Below are 20,059 nucleotides of genomic sequence, written 5' to 3'. Positions count from 1 at the left end.
AATAAATAAAATTAAAAATATATATATATATTTCCAGGCCAGCAAGATAGCTCACCTGGGAGGGGTTCTGTTATTGCTGTTGTTACACTTTCTATCTGAAAATGTCTGCTCAGAGCAGTGAAGCCCATATACTTTGTCAATGTTTTGATTTTTTTTTTAGATTAAAGGACAGATGATAATAATGTAATGTTCTTTGAGGAATTTGAGTTAATAGCCATTATTATTAAATTATTAGCAATATCTACCTTTTATTATAACCAAGGCTTAGGAGGAAGAAACAAAATATTCACAATGTTATATTCTGTTTTATTTCTCATATCAGTAATTTTTGACAAGGACAGTATTACTCTCACTTAACAGATGAGCAAATTAGAACTCAGATATTTATTAATTTGACTATTAAAAATGCCCTTTTAATTTTATGTAGTCTTTGATGACTGTAAAATATTAATCCCCCAATAAAGAAATTAAACGGTATTTTTTTCTATAGTCTTTCAACCATTTTGCAGGAGTTTGGAGATATAGTTATGAGTTAGTCAGACATAATTCTTTCCCTAATGAAATAAGTTGTCTGGAATTCTTTTTTTTAATTTTTATTTATTTATAAAATGAAAACATTGACAAGACCATAGGATAAGAGGGGTACATTTCCACAGATTGCCCACCCCCAGAGCTCCATATCTAATCCCCTCCCTTGATAGCTTGCTTCCCTATTCTTTATCCCTCTGGAAATATGGACCCAGGATAATTCTGGGGTGCAGAAGGTGGAAGGTCTGGCTTCTGTAACTGCTTCTCCGTTCTCCGATGAACATGAACATTGGCAGGTCAATCCATACTCCCAGCCTGTCTCTCTCTTTCCCTAGTGGGGTGGGGATCTGGGGGAGGTGGGGCTCCAGGACACATGGTGGGGTCCTCTGCCCAAGGAAGTTGGGTTGGCATCATGGTAGCATCTGGAACCTGGTGGCTGAAAAAGAGTTAAGATATAATGCAGAACAAATAGTTGACTAATCATGGATTGTTGTTTTCGCCGGGCTGGCTTCACGGCGGGTAACAGATGACCAGGGACTCATGGTTGAGCTGTAGGCAGTATCTCTTTATTCATGCAGGACGCAGCACAATTTAAGCTGAGCTAAGCTAAACTAAACTAAAGTACCCTAAAACTCACATCTTTATATATACTTGCCAAGTAGGGTGGAAACAGGATGTGACATAGAGAGGGTGGAGAGAAAAGTGACTGGTGAAAATCAGAGTGTGACAAGGAGAGGATCAGGGTGTGACAAGGAGAGGGGGTGGAGCAGTTGAGAATTCTACCACTAAACCACCAATGTCCTGGAGGGAAGGTGGTGCTTGTTAACAGAGGCCATGTAAATAGAATAAAGTGGTTATGCAAATAGAATAGTGTTAAGCAGGGGGGATCTAAACCAAATGAAACAGAGGGGTTTTTAAAAGCAGAATTAGAAGATACCAACAATGGATGGACCTAAAGGCATGAATATTGCAGATGAAGATTAGGGTTCCATTTTGGAAATAGCTAGTAGGTCTATTTTAACTATATTCCAGAGGGCCCATGACTTTAGCAGTTTTTGCCTGAGCCTGACTGCTAATATGCAAGTGGACCCAGGTTATTGTCTGGGGAGATGGTGTCATAGTTGGAAAAAGGATTAGAAAACTGGATCAAGGGCAACAAAAGGGAATAAATAAAAAAATAAAATAAAATAAGAAAGCTGGATCAAGGCAGAGAGTTTCTCCCAAATATGGGAAAGTATATTAATATTGTTAACTATAAACCCCACCGGTTTGATCTGGGGACCATATTCAGCACAGAAGCCTGTGTAACCTCTGCATCCCTGTAGGTCTGAGATCTAACAATGGAGTTCTTTTTTTAAAAAATTTATTCCCTTTTGTTGCCCTTGTTGTTTTATTGTTGTAGTTATTATTGTTGTTGTTATTGATGTCATTGTTGTTGGCTAGGACAGAGAGAAATGGAGAGAGGAGGGGAAGACAGAAAGTGGGAGAGAAAGGTAGATGTCTGCAGACTTGCTTTACCGCCAGTAGTGACTCCCCTGCAGGTGGGGCTCGAACCAGGACCTTTAATGCTGGTCCTTGCGCTTTGAGCCAGGAGTTCTTTTTTTTTTTTTTCCTCTTTGCCTTCAGGGTTATCGCTGGGGCTCAGTGCCTGTACTACAATTCCACTATTCCTGGAGGCCATTTTCCCCATTTTGTTGCTCTTGTTATTGTTGCCATTGCTGTTGTTGGATAGGTCAGAGAAATGGAAAGAGGAGGGGAAAACAAAGAGGTGGAGAGAAGATAGACACCTGCAGACCTGCTTCAACCCCTTCCCCCATTAAATGACCCCCCCCTGCAGGTGGGGAGCCTGGGGGCTGGAACTGGGATCCTTATGCTGGTCCTTGCACTTTGTGCCATGTGCACTTAACCCACTGTGCTACTGCCAGGCCCCCTGAAGTTCTTTAACTGAATCTTTGAGACATGTTTTATATAGTATGTCATATATTTGTAGAATACCTTATTCAGTAATTCTGCATTGCTACTTAATTTTATAATTCTTACTGTGGTCTTGTGACCTTAGGTAGGTTGGATATAATTGATGTTAACCCCTTTTGGAAACCTAGGGTCAAAACTGAGACTTAGGCTCCAGAGTCTGAGAATAAATGACTAATATCTATCACTCAAACCTTGGCTATCTAGCTACAAGGATCCTGTACTTCTTCTGTTACATCATATTGTCTTATTGTTTCACATGAAACTACAAGCCTAGATGTCAAAGAGTGATATCCTAGAAAATAACCAGCCGCTTTAGCTAGCTGCATTTAGCACAGCAAATCTCCACCAGGCTGAACATATATACAGAGAGAGAAAGAAAAAAAAATCAGCAGATCCAACAGTCTGAAATAAATTTATTCTTAAATAATGCCATGGGAAGAAATGCTTTCAAGAGAGACTAAAATGTGAGAAGCACAGATATGGTCTTTGCATTTAGATGGACTCAGTGCACAGTAACTTACTTCCAGAGTCATTCCTCCCCAAAAACAAAGGCAACAAAATTTAAAAACAGGTCCAAGTAACAATGAACTTTTAACAGAGCTATCTGCTGCTTAAGTCTGAGTATAACCTTTATACTAAGTAGGAATTGCTTGTCTTACAGTGATTTTGTAAGCTTTCATGCAGATAAAGAGATAGCAATCTTTTCATTTAAAACATTTAAGTGCTTCCTGTGTGTAAAAGCCCTGTTAGGAATCGTGGGTGTGATACTAATGTAAGTATGATACCATCCTTGCCCATAAGGAACTTGTAACCTAGTAAGGAGGTTTTGTATTCAAACAGTGTGTTTATTCAAAAATCTATTAGGTGCCAGACCCAGTACCAGGTTTTTAGGAGACTGGAGTGGGCAAGTTAAAAATTGCCTCAAAGCTTTTAACTACACTTTCCATTGCTTGGACTGTATTTCATGATCTCTTTTCTTTTTAAGTCTAAGCAATCAGAAACCTTTTTAATGGGGTGGAGTAGATAGCATAATAGTTATGCAAAGAGACTTAATGCCTGAGGCTCTGAAGTCCTAGGTTCAATCCCCCACACCACCATAAACCGGAGCCGAGTAATGCTCTGGTAAAAAAAAAAAATAGAAAGAAAGAAACCTTTTAAAAAGTATTTATTTATTTATTTACTTATTTATTTGTATCATCACCAGGGTTATTGCTGGGACTCCATGCCTCATGATGAATCCACTGCTCCCAGTGGCCATTCCCCCCCCCTTTTTTCCTTCCTCCTTTATTTGATAGGACAGAGAGGAGGAGGAGATAGAGAGGAAAAGAGACAGAGAGACAACTGCAGAGCCTATTTCACCGCTTGTGAAGTTCGCCTTCTGTAGGTATCTTGCCATGTGGCCCAGGTCAGAGCCACAGCACTACAGTGGCACCAGAGGAAGCTCCAGGACTGTGTAGTATCTCTCCCTTTTCCTCTTATCTAAGTGAAAAAGTAGTCCTGAACAGTGAAGCCCACATGCTAAAGACCCTGATTCCACGCCTAAAAAAAAGAGTGAGGACCCATAGTTAAGAGATTTTCTTTTGAGTGTCATGAAATAACTGTTGTAGGGCACATAATACAGTTAATTTGTGTGTGTGAACTGTTGTCCAATTCAGTTATCCTAAGCTTTGGTTAAGACAATTCTAGCTATGCTGTTGTTAGTTTGATATTTTTAAAATTGTTTTAATATTTATTTTCCCTTTTTGTTGCCCTTGTTTTTTATTATTGTTGTAGTTATTGTTGTAACTGATGTTGTCGTTGTAACTGAAGCGACCCCCCTGCAGGTGGAGAGCCGGGGGCTCGGGGGCTCGAGCTGGGATCCTTATGCTGGTCATTGTACTTTGCACCAGGTTCGCTTAATCTGTTGCGCTACCGCCTGTTTGATATTATTTAAAGTAAGGTTGGGATGTATAGCGCAAAGCTCAAGAACCGGCGGAAGCATCCCGCTTCGAGCCCCACCTTCAGGGGGGTTGCTTCACAAGCTGTGGAGCAGGTCTGCAGGAGTCTCTCTCTCCCCGTCTCTACCTTCCCCTCCTTTCTCAATTTCTCTCTGTCCTATCCAACAACAATGACATCGATGGCAATAATAACGACAACAACAAGGGCAACAAATGGGAAAATGGCCTCCAGGAGCAGTGGATTCGTGGTGCAGGCATCAAGCATCAGCGATAACGCTGGAGGCAAATAAAATAAATAAATAAAATAAGGTTCGGCACTCTAAAAAACGTGCAAAATGCTAGCAAGAGAGTACCATAATTTTACTGCAAAAGTTAAGGTATTCAGTTTTAGGAACAAGCCAGTTTGTGTGCTTTTCCAATAGTACTTTGTATGTGAAGTCAATCAGTTGTAATGACTAGATTATATTCTTTTTTTTATTTTCCAGAACCAGGGATCAAACCCAGGGCATGTGCTTTACTTTACCACTGAGCTACATCCCTAGTCCTGCATATATATTCCTATATACACAATTTGTGACATACCTGAATGATTCAAAAGACGTACCACATGCATTTATATGTTTGTAGGTCATAGATGATCATAGATGGTATCTGATTTTTAAAAAAAAATTCCGTTTTGTTGTCCTTGTTTTATTGTTGTTGTTATTGATGTCGTCGTTGTTGGATAGGACAGAGAGAAATGGAGAGAGAAGGGGAAGATAGAGAAGGGGAGAGAAAGACACCTGCAGACCTGCTTCACCGCCTGTGAAGCAACTCCGGGGCTCGAACCGGGATCCTTAAGCTGGTCCTTGTGCTTTGCGTTATCTAATTTTTTAAAGTTTTAAAATATTCAACTAAGATTGAAATTATCTCATTAAAAATTTTTTAAAAATTTTTGTTTATTCCCTTTTGTTGCCCTTGTTGGTTTGTTGTTGTAGTTATTATTTTCATTATTGATGTCATTGTTGTTGGATGGGACAGAGAGAAATGGAGAGAGGAGGGGAAGACAGAGAAGGGGAGAGAAAGACACCTGCAGACCTGCTTCACCACTTGTGAAGCGGTTCCCCTGTAGGTGGGGATCCGGGGGCTCAAACCCTGATCCTTCTGCTGGTCCTTAAGCTTCCTGTCAATGTGTGCTTAACCCACTGTGCTACCGCCTGACTCCCTGCTCATTTGTTTTTATTTTACTTGTTTTATTATTCTGGGGGTCAGTGCCAGCACTATGAATCCACAGCTTTACTTTTTTATTTGTTTGTTTTCATTCTATTTTATTTGATAGGACAGAGAGAAATTGAGAAGGAAAGGTGAGATAAAGGAGAAAGAAAGATAGACACCTGCAGACTTGCTTCACCGCTCATGAAACATCCCCCCAGAAGGTGGGAAGCAGAGGCCCAAGCCTGTATCCTTGAGGATGGTAATGTGTTTGCTCAATTGGGCAAATTGATATTGATACTTCTATTTATAACTTACTTAGATATGTTTACCAAGACTTTAATTGTAAGCCAAAACAACCAATTGTGGCTTTCTTTAAAAAGGGGGTGTGGTGGGGGAGGGTGGAGAGCTTTATCAGAAATATCTTATAAAAATCAAAGGTAGGATTGAAGCTGTATCTCTTGGAAAATAAAATAATTAATTTGGGTTGGTGTCTAAACATGGACTTTTGTCATGCAGTGAAAGTTTGTATGTGTGTATCAGAGATGTGAGACAATTCCATAACTCTACTGACAAAGATAATGCAATGGATATCAACTATCTATAAATTAGAGATATGACTTTAGGTTATTGTAGTGTTAATTAATGGTTCAGTGATGGTGACCCAACAAATGGGACAAGGAATTTGCAGGCATAAGGTCCTGTGTTTGATCCCTGACAACATATGTGCCAGAGTAATGCTCTGGTTTTGTCTTTCTCTCATTAATGAAGACATCTTAAAAAAAAAAAAAGTTCAATCTTAGACATTCTCTGTGTTCCTTTACAAATGTATATCTAAATAGTTTATGGCTTTTGAGTTGTATAAACCATGTATATTTGCTTGTATAACCTAGAGTCTTACTTCACACATAAAAATTTTACATATTTGCTTCAGTGCCAATCTCGTATCAGTTACAGATCTGAGATTTCATTGCAAACATATAGTTGAGACATCTGTTAAATTCAGTGTTTGATATTTGTTAAGCTGTGCTGTTTTGTTTAGTGTGTACTAGGTGAAAGCAACCACTTTGTTCGAGTAGCTTTTAATTAGGAATTCAGTGTTTGTGAAAGATAACAGAGAGATATCCTGGAAATTGAATCCCTGTGTGAATGTGGTATGGCAACAAAATCAGTCTCCCATATCCTATGCTCTTAATGCTCTTTGATCTTGATCTGTAGGAAGAAAGCTTTGCTGGAAGATTATCTCACCTCTTTTTGTCCCTTTCACTCTGAGCAAGGGTCTTTCATATTGAAAAGGTGTTCTTGTTTGTTCTTGTTCTGTTTTGTTCTTTAAGGATCAAATGAACCTAGCTTCTTCAAAAAGTTAAAGTCAGGTTACTTTTGCTAATGTCTTTTCATTGTTCAGACATAAATAGATCACTTGAAACCAATCACCTCAATGGATTATTATTATCATTTTACCAGAGTACTGCTCAGCTCTGGCTTATGGTGGGGGGGGGTATTGAAACTAGGACTTCAGAGCCTCAGGCATGAGTCTTTTTGCATAACCATTATGCTATGCACACTTCCCCAAATGGATTATTAATTGTAAAAATAACCAGTTTGTTGGTTATTTTTATGACTCCAATCACATTCTTGCATCCTCAAGTTTGTGCAGCATTAGATCGTAGGATTTGCAAGCATGTAGTGATCTGAACCCTAAACCTTTACAGAAGTGAGTAAACAAGCCTCAAGATGACTCTTATGTCAGCCAGTTTGACCACAACTACTGGAAGACTCTTCAGAGAAAACTACCTTGCTAAGGTCAATCTCCAGAACCATCAGAGTTAACAATTATTGTTTTAAGCCACTGTATTTTGGTGTGATTTATTACCAATAGATACATGTTACAGTTGGTTAATAATTGGACACTCCTGAACCTAATCTTATATAAATATTCAGAGAAAAGAGTAAGAACCATGTGGCCCAGGAGGTGGTGCAGTAATAAAACTCTGGACTCTCAAGCATGAGGTCCTGAGTTCGATCCCCGGCAGCATATGTGCCAGAGTGATGTCTGGTTTTTTCTCTCTCTCCTCCTGTCTTTCTCATAAATACATAAAATCTAAAAAAAAAAAAAAAAAAGTAAGAACTAGAAAAGGGATAGACCAAAAAAAGAAAAAAAAGCCATTAATGGCAGTCTCTCTCCTCTATTGAGCTAGTTGACTTCAGTTTTCTTTCTTTTTTCTTTTTTAAATATTTATTTATTTATTCCCTTTTGTTGCCCTTGTTTTTTATTGTTGTAGTTACTATTGTTAGTAATGTTGTCATTGTTGGATAGGACAGAGAGAAAGGGAGAGGGGAGAGGAAGACAGAGAGGGGGAGAGAAAGCAGACCTGCAGATCTTCTTCACTGCCTGTGAAGACTCCCCATGCAGGTGGGGAGCTGGGGGCTCGAACAGGGATCCTTACGTTGGTCCTTGGGCTTTGCACCACCTGCTCTTAACCTGCTGCACTACTGCCTGACTCCCTGACTCCATTTTCATATCTCACCTGGAAAGCATGTTCTGTGTGAGGTGAGGTTCCTTATCTCTCCTTTTCTTCATTTTCATGTTATTTTTTAATTTAGTAACGTCTTAGCTTATTAGTAACTTTAAAGCTGTGTTCAAGAAAGAATGCAATATACATTCCACTATACATTGGTTTCCACAGATAAGAAAGAGTGCTAAACAGTTAAACAAGATGGATTGACACCCCTACCACCTACTCATTTCTTTTTTCTTTCTCCCTTGAAACCATACTAAAATGAAAAAAAAAATGATAGAAGAGGAGATAACAGTGGGTAAGAATTTGAGAGCGAGAGGAAGCTCTTAGAGTCACAGACAGTAATCTCGTAGTTTGCAGAAGATGTGATGAGAAGCAAGTCTATTACCTGGAAGAACCTTAGAGAGACTTACAGTGTGGAGATTCTAAAGGTTTCTGGAAGGTGTGGTGCTGAAAACGGATTGTTTGGAAGTTTGTGTAAGAAGTGGTTACTTTTTTTTTAATATTTATTTTATTTATTTATTCCCTTTTGTTGCCCTTGTTGTTTTATTATTGTAGTTATTATTGTTGTTGTCGTTGTTGGATAGGACAGAGAGAAATGGAGAGAGGAGGGGAAGACAGAGAGGAAGAGAGAAAGATAGACACCTGCAGACCTGCTTCACCGCCTGTGAAGCGACTCTCCTGCAGGTGGGGAGCCGGGGTTCGAACCGGGATCCTTATGCTGGTCCTTGTGATTTGCACCACCTGCGCTTAACCCGCTGCGCTACAGCCCGACTCCCGAAGTGGTTACTTTTATAGATATTTAACTGATGTAGTCAAGTACTCCCCCTCCTTACCCCCTACCCCCCAAAAAAAGACAGAAGGTTTATTTTCTAGAAGAACTGAATTATGAAAGCTTTAACTGGAGGGATACCAAATACTTTAGAAGATGGTAATGAAGTACAGAGTTGATAGTAAATTACTAAGGAAAAAGCCATATGAATTCTTAAATGTAAAGTCGAGACCATACACCATTTTCAGCGATTCTCTACCCCTATTTAAGCTGTGTGAGATAGGCAGTTGGACTCAACCAGACTTGAGGTTAGGTGGCCAAAAGGACGTAACTCCAAAAAATATAGCTCAGTGGGTCAATCATCAGACTTTCATGCCTGAGGTTCTTGGTTCACTCTCTGGCACAGCCATGTACCTGAGTGGCTCACTGGCTTTCCTCTTCCTTCCCCCCTCTTTATCTCTGCCTCATGTAAAACTTTCATGTGTACTAAGTAAATAAATAAAGGAAACATTATGTTTGGGACAGATACATAACATTATTAAACTTGCCACACACTTTAAAACAAACATACACGCTTTGACTTTAGATCTATAAAGTTAATTTTATTTGATTCAAAAACCTCCAGGTGTGGGACTAGGTGGTGGCAGACATGGTTGAACACACACATTACAGTGCATAGGGATCCAGGTTTGAATCGCCGCTTGCAGGGAGAAAGCTTTACAAGTGGTGAAGCAGTGCTGCAGGTCTGTCTTTCTCTCTTTCCCTCTCTCTCTCTCTCTAGCTCGCTCTTCCCTCCCGATTTCTGGCTCTTTATAAATAAATAAATAAAGACAATAAAAAAAAAAAAACCTTTAGGTGGGAAATAGCATAGTGATTATAAAAAAAGACTTTCCTGCCTGAGGCTTCAAAGTCTCAGGTTCAATCCTCCACACCATTATAAGCCAGAGCTGAACAGTGCTCTGATAAATAAACTAACAACTCTAAACTTCAGTTAAATAGGTATTCGTGGAAGGACCTCACTTTTGCCTTATTCTAATTTGGATCCAGGCACTTTTGCTCATATATTCCTTTCATATTCTGTATGAATTTAGCCCTGTAATGCAAATCTATTACTTAGCATTAGTACATCTTTTTTAAAAAAATATTTATTTTCTCTGGTTGCTCTTGTTGTTTTTCATTGTTGTTGTAGTTATTTTTGTTGTTATTGATGCCGCCGTTGTTAGATAAGACAGACAGAAATGGAGAGAGAAGGGGAACACAGAGAGGGGGAGAGAACGACATTTGCAGACCTGCTTCACCGCCTGTGAAGTGACGTGAAGCAACTGCCCTGTAGGTGGGGAGCCAGGGGCTCGAACTGGGATTCTTATGTCGGTCCTTGCGCTTTGCGCCACGCGCCACATGTGCTTAACCCGCTGCGCTACCTCCCGACTCCCAGCACATCTTTTATTTAGAGCATATAGCATGTATATTTCACATTTTAAACTCAGGAGTAAGGGGGTAAGGTTAGAGGCAATGTTGCAGTATAAATAGGGAATCCAAACTAAAGCTTTGACATCTGGGGTGCAGGAAAACAGGGTTTATTGGTGCCAACCCAGAATTAGCTCACGCTACAATTTCTGGGCCCCTGTCTCAGCAGAATTTAATTTTTATACAGAGAGAGGTTGGCTAATGATTCACAGTTAGTTATATAAGGACGAAGAGATGGGCGAAGAGAGGTAATAGAAGGGTTAAAGCTATGAGGTCACACAAACACCAGAAGATGGAAGGGGAATAGGCTTAGAATTTATAGATTTCCTGAAAACCTGGTACAAATATTTGCAATTAAATTTTTTTGTATTTATTTACTTTTTCCCCTTTTGTTGCCCTTGTTTTTTATTGTTGTTATAGTTATTATTGTTGGTGTTATTGATGTCGTTGTTAGATAGGACAGAGAGAAATGGAGAGAGATGGGGAAGACAGAAATGAGGAGAGAAAGACAGACACCTGCAGACCTGCTTCACCGCCTGTGAAGCAGCTCCCCTGCAGGTGGGGAGCTGAGGGCTTGAACTGGGATCCTTACACTAGTACTTGCACTTTGCACCACCGGTGGTTAATCCACTGCACTACTGCCTGACTCCCTGCAATTAATTTTTATACATTATTTCAGCAGGTAGGTGTCTCTCTATATCTCTCTCCTTCTTTATCACCACCTTCCCTCTTGATTTCTGGCTGTTTCTATACAATAAATAAATAAGGATAATACAAAAAAAAACAACCACATTTGTAAATTAAAAAGAAAGGAATATTTTTCACCAGTGACTTTTCCTCTTTCCCTTCCCTTCCTTTCTTATTTTTTTTCCTTCATTCTTTTTGTTGCTAGAGACAGAAATTGAGAGGGAAGAGGGAGATAGGGAGAGAGAGAGAGACACCCCTATGGTACTGTTTTACCACTTGTGAAGGTTCCCCTACATGTGGGGACCAGGGACTTGAGCGCAGGTCCTTGTGCATGATAATGTGTGCTTTCTACCAGGTGCCTACTACCTAGCCCCACCTTTCATATTTTTATTGGTCTTTGGAAGCTTTAATTTTAGACCTTTTCCTTATTTTCTTATATGTTCGTAAGTACATAATTTTACACATATACAGTAAATGTCAGGAAATTTCCTTTTTCCCTAAATTTACCTTTAAAGTTGAATGATGCTCATTAAACCATCTCCAAGATATTTCCTGTTCTGAAAATACTATGATTACATGTTACTTCATATATATAGTTGTGAAATTATTAGTTTTGTTCTAATTTCAAAACAGAAATAAGATTTTCTGATCTTATTTAAGGTTAAAAATAGGCTCTTTCTCTCTCTCTCTCTCTTTTTCCCCCTTGAGCCTGACACCTGATATTCAGGTGGATCTAAGTTATTGTCTGGAGAGATGATGTCATGGCTGGAAAAAGGACTAGAAAGCTGGATCAGGGAAGAGAGAAGTTCCCAAATATGGGAAAGGTGTATAAATATTGTTGACTGTAAACCCCATTGATTTGATGTGATCTGGGGCCCATATTCAGCTTAGGAGCCTATGTGACTTCTTCATTCCTGTAGATCTGAGCTCACATTCCATGGTCATGAGTAGGAATGTTCCAAGCTGCCCAATTTCAGGACCCGTCTTCCTCAGGTGGAACATAGAGTATGCATAAAGTATGTTGTCCAGCCTCCCTTCAAAAACAAACAAACAAACAAACAAACAGACAAAAACCCTAGTATAGTCATGAGCTCCTTGGAATATAACTAAAATAGGCCTACTATCTACAAAACGGAGACCCTCCCCCCAACTCTTCATAGGAACCATTCCAACCTTTAGGCTCATGATTAGTCAACAATTTTGGCTTTATATGTTAACTCTTTTTAAAAAATTTATTTATTTCCTTTTGTTGCCCTTATTGTTTTACTGTTGTAGTTATTATTGTTATTGATGTCATCATTGTTGGATAGGACAGAGAGAAATGGAGAAAGAAGGGGAAGACAGAGGGGGAGAGAAAGATAGACACCTGCAGACCTGCTTCACGGCTTGTGAAGCGACTCCCCTGTAGGTGAGAAGCGGGGGCTTGAACTGGGATCCTTACACCCATCCTTGCGCTTTGTGCCACCTGCGCTTAACCCGCTGTGCTACTGCCCGACTCCCATGTTAACTCTTTTTACAACCACTAGGTTCCAGATACTAATGTGATGCCAACCAGACTTCCCTGGGCAGACGACCCCACCACTGTGTCCTGGAGCCCCGCTTTCCCAGAACCCCGCCCCACTAGGGAACGAGAGAGACAGGCTGGGAGTATGGATGGACCTGCCAACGCCCATGTTCAGTGGGGAAGCAATTATAGAAGCCAGACCTTCCACCTTCTGCACCCCATAATGACCCTGGGTCCATACTCCCATAGGATAAAGAATAGTAAAGCTATCAGTTATGTTGGTGGGAAATGTGTGGAGTTGTACCCCTCTTATCCTATGGTTTTTGTCAGTGTTTCATTTTTATAAATAATGATTTTAAAAAATAGGCTCTTAAAATTTCAAATTATCTAAGTGGATATGGAGAGATTTAAATAGAACTACTATAACAACAGCAATATTGTCATATGCCAGGAGAAAGTAACATATGCACATTGACTTTTGCATTGACAATTGACATTGACATACTCCTGATAGAGCTTAATAGTAGGTTAATAGGGTCATTGCTTTTAAGTAGCGGAGGAGGACTGAAATCATAGGAGACTCCGTTTGGTGGAAAAGCAGTCATTTGGCAATAAAAATCTCAACTGGAAGACTATTAAAGAATTCTATATGTATAAAAAGTTACCCTTGGGAGTTGGGCGGTAGTGCAGAGGGTTAAGCGCACATGGCGCAAAGCTTCAAGGAATGGCATAAAAATCCCGGTTTGAGCCCCTGGATCCCCACCTGCAGGGGAGTCGCTTCACAGGCGGTGAAGCAGGTCTGTAGGTGTCTTTCTCTCCCCCTCTCTGTCTTCCCCTCCTCTCTCCATTTCTCTCTGTCCTATTCAACAACGACAACAATAATAATAACTACAACAATAAATCAACAAGGGCAACAAAAGGGAATAAATAAATAAATAAATAAATAAATAAATAGTTTTTAAAAAGTTACCCAGAAGACACTGATTAAACAGCAGTTTTGTTATCTTTGAAATTTTAGGGCCTACTGTAATAATTGATATTTTTATGATTAACATAGTTAATGCCATTGGGTAGAAAGTATCTGCTTCTAATCTTTCACTTAGTGTTGTTAGTTGAAAATGAGTGTATAAAAAATGTTAACGGCTCATTGAAATGCTTGACTTTGGGTCTGCTGAGACAATGAAAGTGTCTATGGCTGTATTCCTTGCTGGCCAGGCCTTTGAGTCTAAAGAGATAATTGTAATTTATTGTTTAGGCCTGATAGCTTTTGTTCACTGGCTATTATGGGTATATATGAAGAAAATTAGAGCTTATATCTGTAGCAAATGTAATGAGCAATGTGTTTTTTTCTTTAGGATACACAGAGCGTATTGAATCAGCAGGACTGGCTGGTAGTGAAGCAATCATCATGAGTAAGCACAGAGAAGTCTGTGCCTTATCACATGTATAAAGGGAAAAAGGTAAGAAAACTGTTTTTCCTTTTCTTAGATGTTGGCTTAGGAAAACAAAAACATTTACAGAAAATGGTGCTCTGACTGGGGAGATAGCATAATGCTTATGCAAAAAACTTTTCAGGCCTGAGACTTCTTCAAGATTCCAGGTTCAACACCACCATAAGCCAGAGCTAAGCAGTACCATGGGTGTGTGTGTCTCACTGAGATTAAAATATATATATATATATATATATATATTTAAAGAATTTATTTATTTATTTATTTATGAGAAAGACAGGCAGAGAGAGAAAGAACCAGACATCATTCTGGTACATGTGTTGCCAGGAATTGAACTTGGGACCTCATGGCTAAGAATCCAGTGCTTTATCCACTGCACCACTGCCAGGACCACTAAAATATATATATATATATATATATATATTTTTTTTTTTTTCAAAGAAAGGAAATAGTGCTCATGTAAATGTATGACTTACTTCATTTATAACATTTCCTTTTATTTAGTTATATATATTTTTTGGGGGTTAATGTTTTATATTTGACAGTAAGTGTAGTAGTTTATACATGTATAGCATTTCCCAGTTTTCCACATAACAATACAACCCCCACTAGATCTTCTGCCATCTTGTTCCAGGACCTGAACCCCCACCCCACTCACCCCAGAGTCTTTTACTTTAGTGCAATACACCAACTCCATTCCAAGTTCTGCTTAGTGTTTTCTCCTCTGATCTTGTTTTTCAGCTTCTGCCTGTGAGTGAAAATATCCTTTTATTAAGCCAGGAGTGCATTTAAAAAGTATTAGGTTGAGGGGCTAGGTGGTGGCACACCTGGTTGAGTGCACATGCTACAATGCACAAGGACCTGGGTTCAAGCCCCTCGCCCCTACTGAACTTTGTAAGTGATGAAGCAGTGCTGGAGGTATCTCTGTCTCTCTCCCTATCTCCCTACTCCCCTCTCTATTTCTGTTTCTACTCAAATAAATAAATTAATTAAATATTAAAAAATATTAGATTGAAATTCAGAGCAAAAGAGTATTTTTTCAATTACTATTATCAAACTATTAACTTTTTGGCCAATACCTGGCTCCTTCCTTTTAGCATTCACTTCTACTTTAAGCATGGAAAGGCAATTTTTGTATGACAGAATAATAGAGAAAATAGTGGTATATTTACTCAACTAGTGTCTCATATTTTATTTTTAAATTTGTTAATAATAGTTTACGAGATCATAAGATTACAAGGGTATTATTCCACCTGCACCTGCCATCACAGTTCTGTGTCCTCCCCCTAACCTAGAGCCCTCCTCTCCCAGAAGATAACCATTATAGTTTTCACAAAGTCTAAGGGTTAGTTTGACTACTTTATTTTTTATTTTTAACTTATATGTAAATACATCTAAGGGAATCTTTTTAAACTGTTCTTATCTCACCATTCTGTGCTTAAATATCCTCTGTTCATTTTTCTCTCCCCATTCATACTTTAAAGTTGTCTCATTTTTGGGTGCTTTGTATTTCTAGGTCTGTTTTACTGTGTATGACCTTGTTGAGAGTTAAGTATACCTTGTTTCCTTCTCTGTGGCAGTCTTTTTAGTAACTCTTGCAAGACAGGTCTGGTAATGAATGGCAAACTCCTTTAGTTTTTATATGTCTGGTACTATTTTGATTGTTTTTCATATTTGAATGGTAGTCTTGTAGGGCAAAATATGCGTGACTGGTAGTTGTCTTTTGAAACCTTGAATATTTCACTCTATTTTCTCCTGGTCTCTATGGTTCCTACAGAAAAATCTGATACAAAGTTTGACTGTGCAACCTTTTTAAGTCACTTTGTTGGTATTGATATCTTGTAAAACATTTTTTTTTGTTTTGTCCTTGACTTTTGGTAGTTTCACAATGTGTCTTGGTGTAGGGTCTAGAGTAATGAGGAATCCATTCAAAATCTAAGCAGAATGAATAAATTCTGTATAATTATATACTCAGTCACTGTTTCCCATTTTGCAAGTGTCTGATTCATGTAGTTAAAATGATTCCAAAGAGTATAAGTACATTGACCCCAACCAATTTCAAAAATGCTTTGTATTAATGTCTATGTCAAACAATTTTGTTAAAACACAACTGGAAATTGTCTGCTTTGATAGTAAAATAGATATATCTTGAAAGTAATAAAGGAAGTATGCAAATGTCAAGTATTTGAGAAGACTGGAAGCTAATTTGTATTAAATTCAGATGAACATTTACACTATTTCTGTAAATACTTTTTTTTTGTTTAATAAAGGCTATTTTTTTTTTAAATTAGTGACTTAATACTGATTTACAAAATTTAAGATAATAAGGTTATAATTCCACACCATTCCTACCACCAGATAGATATTCTTTGATGCAATTTGTTCTTTTATTGTAATACTTGTTTTCTGGGAGAGAGACAGCTTCCCATAGTCATTTATATTTCTTAGATGCCAAGTAAGAGCTGGAAACTAATTTTGGGCCAGGGAATTAGTTAGAAATATGAAAATTGTGGAGGGCAGATAGCATAATGGTTATGCAAACAGACTCTCATGTCTGAGACTCCAGAGTCCCAGATTTAATCCCCCGCACCATCATAAGCCAGAGCTGAACAGAGCTCTGGTTAAAATATATATATATATATATCTAGGAGTCAGGTGATGGCATATCTGGTAGAATGTATACATTACCAAACAATTAGAGTACTGTTGGGTCACTCCTTTCTCTGCCTTTCTCTTTCTCTCTCGTGCTTTCTCTTGAAAAAAGAAAAGAGGCCACCAAAGTAGATGTGGAGCCTCAGTGGTAACCCTAACTGGGGGGGGAAATGTGCTCTGGAAATTTCAAGTATGATAGATATTCTTGGTACACTAAAAAATGTTTGAGGGGACCAGGTAGCATAGCGTGTTAAGTGCACATGGTGTGAAACGCAAGGACTTGCTTAAGGATTCCGGTTCAATCTCCTGTCTCTCCACCTGCAGAGGGGTCACTTCACAAGCGGTGAAGCATGTCTGCAGGTGTCTTTCTCTCCCACTCTCTGTCTTCCCCTCCTCTCTCGATATCTCTCCATCCTATCTAACAACAATAGCAATAACAACAATGAGGTAAAAAAAATGGGAAAAATGGCCTCCAGAAACAGTGGATTCGTGGTGAAGGCACCTAGCCCCAGTGATAACCCTGGAGGCAAAAAAAAAAAAATGTTTGAAGCAATCTCAAATTTATAGGAAAGTCACAAATGGGGAGTCGGGTGGTAGCGCATCCGGTTAAGTGCACCTGGCGCAAAGCTTAAGGACCAGCTTAAGGATCCTGGTTCCAGCCCCTGGCTCCCCACCTGCAGGGGAGTCGCTTCATCAGTGGTGAAGCAGGTCTGCAAGTGTCTATGTTTCTCTCCTCCTCTCTGTTTCCCCTCCTCTCTCCATTTCTCTCTGTCCTATCTAACAACGACGACATCAGTAACAACAACAATAATAACTACAATAAAACAAGGGCAACAAAAGGGAATAACTAAATAAATATAAAAAAAGTCACAAAGAATCATATGTACAAACAATCTCCCCCCCCCAGCCACGTGACAATAAGTTGCTAGCTGGATGCCTTAAGTATGCTATCACCTTTGAAACTGTGTTTCCTGTAAACAAGGACATTCTCTTACATAACCACATCAAAATTAGGGCATTAGCACTGATGTATTATCACCATGTAATTCTCAGCTCTTATAGAATTTTCCAGTTATCTGAAGAATGTCTATTATTATTAGGAGGATCTAGTTTAAATCACATGCATTTTGTTATCTGTTTAGTCTGCATCTTGAGTAGCTTACAGTTTGACTTTCTCAACCTTTACCTTAACACTTTTGAAGATAGCAGAACAGTTCCTTTATAGAATGTTCCTTGATATGAACTTGTTTGCTGTTTCCTCATGACTGAATTCAAGTCATGTGTTTTTGATGGGAAAATCATAGAAGTGATTCAAGTCTTTTTTTGTTTGTTTGTTTTGCTTTGTTTTAATTATTAAACTTTATAGAAATTTAGATGCATAGGAAAATCGAACAGAAAATTCGAGTTCCCACTATATCCTCTGTCTGCACATACACATAACTTCTTCCCATCACCAACATTGCTGTACCCTGTAATTACGTCCTATCAGGAGAGCATATTTCCGTTTAGTCATTACTGCTGATGTTTGTTTTCATCACTTGTGTAAGGTGGTGTCTGCCAGGCTTTGTGTCTGACATTACTCTTTTTCTTCCTTCAGTAATTAGTGTTTTTGTGCAGAAGACCTTTGAGAGTATCTAAGTATCCCCTTCTTCACTACACTTGTGATTCATTTATTGGTGTTGTAAACACATAATTATATGGTGGGCTATAATCTGTTACTATCATGATTTGTTTTGATGCTCAGATTGTTTCTGATTTGGCCTGTGGGAGCTCCTTTAAGTTGGTTTCTGTCCCTTTTGTTCTATAAAATGCTTGCTCTCTAGCAAATAAGATATGCAAGGTTCCTGTTTGTTTTTATGTAATTGAAATACAATTCACATAACCTAAAATACACCGTTTTAAAATATAAATATTTCGCGGGAGTCGGGCAGTAGCACAGCGAGTGGGTTAAGCGCAGGTGACGCAAATTGCAACAACTGGTATAAGGATCCCGGTTCGAGCCCCGGGCTCCCCACCTGCAGGGGAGTCGCTTCACAGGCGGTGAAGCAGGTCTGCAGGTGTCTCTCTTTCTCTACCCTTCTCTGTCTTCCCCTCCCCTCTTCCTTTCTCTCTGTCTTATCCAACAATGACATCAGTAACAACAACAATAACTACAACAATAAAAAATCAACAAGGGCAACAAAAGGGAATAAATAAATATTTAAAAAACCACTAATCCTAAATTCTTTTAAAAAATAAATAGATTACTCTTGAAATATACTTGGCCCATAGAACTGATACATATGAAGAAATGCTCCATTTCACTTATCATTAGAGAAATGCAAATTAAAACACTGAGATTCCAACTCACACCTGTGAGGATGGCCTACATCAGTAAAATAGGAAATGGTGGGTGTTGGTGAGATTGTGGAGAAAAGGACTCTGTTACCCTGCTGGTGGGAATGCAAACTGGTGTAGCCCCCTTGGGAAAAAGGGAGTATGGAGAATCCTTTAACAAATAAAAATGGAATTACATTAGGATCCATCAATATCACTCCTAGGCATTTATCAAAAGGACATGCAAACACTAATTCAAAGGAACTTATGAGCCCCAATGTTTGTAGCTGCACTATTCACAATAGCCAGAGTGGAAGCAGCCTAAGTGCCTATCAACAGATGACTGGATAAAGAAATTATGGGGGAGTTGGGTGGTAGCGCAATGTGACATAAAGCCCAAGGACCGGCTTAAGGATCCCGGTTCAAGGCCCCGGCTCCCCACCTGCAGGGGAGTTGCTTCACAGGCGGTGAAGCAGGTCTACAGGTGTCTGTCTTTCTCTCCCCCTCTCTTCCTCTCCTCTCTCAATTTCTGTCTTATCCAACAACAACGACAGCAATAACAATAATAACGACAACGATAAAATAACAAGGGCAACAAAAGGGAATAAATAAATAATTAATTTAAAAAAAGTTATGGGAGGTGGTCCTGGAGGTGGCACAGTGGATAAAGCATTGGATTCTCAACCATGAGGTCCTGAGTTCGATCCCTGGCAGCACATGTACCAGAGTGATGTCTGGTTCTTTCTCTCCTCCTGTCTTTCTCGTGAATAAGGACATTCTTAAAAAAGAGAAGATGAAGAAGTTATGGGAGGGTGGTTGGGTGGTGGTGCACCTTGTTGAGTGTGCAAGTTACAATGCACACAAGGACCCAGGTTTAAGCCCCCAGTCCCCACCTGCAAGGGGAAAGCTTTGTGAGTGGTGAAACAGTGCTACAGGTGTGTCTCTCTTCCTCTACTTCCTTCTTGATTTCTGACAGTCTCTATCCAATAAATAAACAAAGTAATACAAATTTAAAAAAAAGTTATGGAAGGGCAGCAGAGATAGCATAGTGGTTATGCAAG

The 20,059-nt window shown here is 39.1% G+C and overlaps 1 protein-coding gene across 5 annotated transcripts in view; it reads left to right on the top strand.

Annotated features, from left to right (window-relative positions):
* ZFYVE9 (zinc finger FYVE-type containing 9) overlaps positions 1 to 20,059 on the top strand; it is a 138,619-nt gene that overhangs the window by 19,051 nt on the left and 99,509 nt on the right. For all 5 annotated transcript variants that reach the window (XM_060205896.1, XM_060205895.1, XM_007535150.2 and 2 more), the window contains exon 2: positions 13,935 to 14,039. The gene's annotated coding sequence lies outside the window, so the exon portion shown is untranslated. The remainder of the gene's footprint in view (positions 1 to 13,934; positions 14,040 to 20,059) is intronic.

This window comes from Erinaceus europaeus, chromosome 13 (genome assembly GCF_950295315.1).
Source record: "Erinaceus europaeus chromosome 13, mEriEur2.1, whole genome shotgun sequence".
NCBI classification, from domain to species: Eukaryota; Metazoa; Chordata; class Mammalia; order Eulipotyphla; family Erinaceidae; genus Erinaceus; species Erinaceus europaeus.
The sequence above is the reverse complement of the archived record's forward strand: the minus strand, read 5'-3'. Positions and strand labels throughout refer to the sequence as shown.